The sequence below is a fragment of the Lontra canadensis genome, unplaced genomic scaffold, assembly GCF_010015895.1.
Source record: "Lontra canadensis isolate GAN:19392208 unplaced genomic scaffold, GSC_riverotter_1.0 scaffold130, whole genome shotgun sequence".
Lineage (NCBI taxonomy): Eukaryota > Metazoa > Chordata > Mammalia > Carnivora > Mustelidae > Lontra > Lontra canadensis.
Genome location: NW_022631124.1, coordinates 2,770,888 through 2,773,504, shown reverse-complemented (window position 1 = coordinate 2,773,504; position 2,617 = coordinate 2,770,888).

The window sequence follows — 2,617 nt, the reverse complement described above, 5'->3', positions numbered from 1 at the left end:
ATGAAGGGTCAGTGGGCACTAAAGTGCATTCCAAGGAAGCAGGAAAGCATTCCTTGGGTATGACAATTGCAGAGGCTCAAATTAGTGTCAGAGGCATGCAAGGCCTTCAGCAGGTAAAGGCCCTTTGGGTGGCGCTTTGCATCAGTACAGTAATTTGGAGTCATTCCTGTAAGTATTGGTATTAAACAGGAACAAACCCTGTGACCTTGCCTAATGTGGAAGAAATGTAAACAAGGTCAAATGTAGCTTTGACCTCTCTGCAAATTTCCCTTGAGTTTATGCAAACTTGAGGGCTGTTTGGATGAACATACTGTTCCTTCTTCTGAGTTCACTGCCCAGCATCTGTGCATGCCTGTTGGTAACTGAGCTTGGCAGAACCCAGATTTCATGCTGCAGCAGCTCCTTTGTCTGGCAGAGAATCTAAAACACTTGGACCTGTGGGAAAATGGGAACTTGGCTTCAGGAGCAGATGCATCCAGCTCCGAACAGACTCTCACTCCTTTAGTGTTCTTCCTTTGCTTGACTTCTTAGCTTAACTCCCTTTCTGAATGTCGGTGACAGTTCCTGTCTCCCACTAATGTTTTAAGATTAAAAAACAGGAATGTTAATGAAAACACCTTGTCTAGTACATAGTAAGTGCTTTAAACTGCTGGTTCTTCTTGCCTTTCTTCCCAAAGTGTACTCAGCCAAACCTAAATGCACAGAGAGAACAAAGTCTAGAACCTAGCTAAGTGTGTATTTATTTATACTTTGCCTTGTCCTACAGAGGGTGCACCTTCATGGACACAGATCATATTCTCTCGTGTCTTTGGCTATCAGGAAATGGAATCTATGCCCATTTTAAATAATCTCTGAGCTACTATAGTTCTGCCAACTCCCAACCCGTGCTTTTCTTTCTGGAATTTAGGTATAACCAGGCACCCCAGCCACCCCTCCTGCCAACATCTTCTTGTCTTCTTTGACTCTGAATCTCATGATGCTTCTCCACTGGCACCTCTTCCTCCTGTATCTCAAAGCTTTTTCTTTTTTTTTTCTTTCTATAATCTCAATCCATTTTTCTTCATTCTGTTCTCTTCTCTTTGACAAGCTCACTTACTCCAGTGCTGTTAAATCTTGGAACCTTGGCTGACTCATAAGTTCTCTGCACTAACTCACAATCTTTCTCTGTGAAGTCCCTCATTTCCAACCACCTGCTAAGGCTGCGCCAATTTGAGAGCCACTTGGCACTGCATGTTTCACCTGCCTCATGCTCTCCGCTGGTTATGGTAGCACCATCATCCACATCTGAAGCATCATCTTGAACTAAGGGTGCAGAAGGCCCTCTACTTAACAATGTCAGTTATAAATTTAACATATAGGTACTGATTACAACTGTAAGCAGTGAATAAACCCATGGTTCATTCAATCAAAGAATTTATTGTTAGAAACTACTATGCATGTCTCCTTCTTCCCGCATCCACAGCAGATGAAGTGTAACATTACAGAACTTTCTAGGAGATCTGTTCACCTCTGGCCTCTTTTTGTCTGGTCTCCCATGCACTTAGCATATAAATTAAGTTTTATGAGTTCAGATCAAGTTATCTCCTGATTGTTTATGGCCCAAAGTCTGAATGATTTTAACTTAAACTACTTGATATCAAGATTTATTATAAGAGGACATTATTTAAGGCAGTGCAGTATTTGCGCAAGGACAAATAGTCTGATGATAGAGCAGAGAGAGTCCACAAACGGACCCACACAGAGACAGTCATCAGGTTTACGAAGGTGTCACTGCAATGGAGAAGAGGAAAGTATGACCTTTCCAACTAATAATGCTGGAAATTGGATATCCAGCTGGAAGATGCTGAATTCTCACCTCATCATATACCATACATGAAAATCAATTCTAGGTGGAATATAGATCTAAATGCAAGAAGTAAAACAATAAAGCTTTTAGAAGGAAACATGAGAGAACATTTCTATGACCTTTGGAAAAGCCAAGCTTCATTAAATAGACTCAAACAAACATAGACCATAAAGGAAAACAATCACAAAATTAGATTAAAATGAAGAATTATGTTTGTCAAAAACACATTAAGAGAGTAAAAAGGCAATCTACAAAGTCAGAGGAGGTATTTGTCAAAAGACTCATATCCATGTTATACACAGAACTCTTTCAAATCCATGAGAAAAAGACTAACACGCTAAGAGAAAAATGGGCAAAAGATTTGAACAGATACTTCAAAAAATTACATGGCCAAGAAATACATGGGAAAATACTAACATCAGTAATTACCAGAGAAATAGATCAAATCAATAAGTTGATAAATTAAAATTTAAAATAAATTAAATGAAAAATTAAATTGCAAATGCAACTACCCAGCCACCAGAATGTGTAAAAGTAAAAAGACAGTATTTATCAAGTTGGGGGGATGATAAGTAAGTAGGATCTAATTACAGTTGCCCTTTCTTTCTGTTGCTCTGTATTTTCTGAATTTTCTACTGATTTTATGTTCTTTTTGTAATCAGAATATAATGATATTTTTCTCCAGAGCATACTCTTTTTATTTATTTTTATTTTTTAATGCATCTCAGCTCTGCAACTGAAACCAGGTTAACAGCAAAACTAAGGGATCTA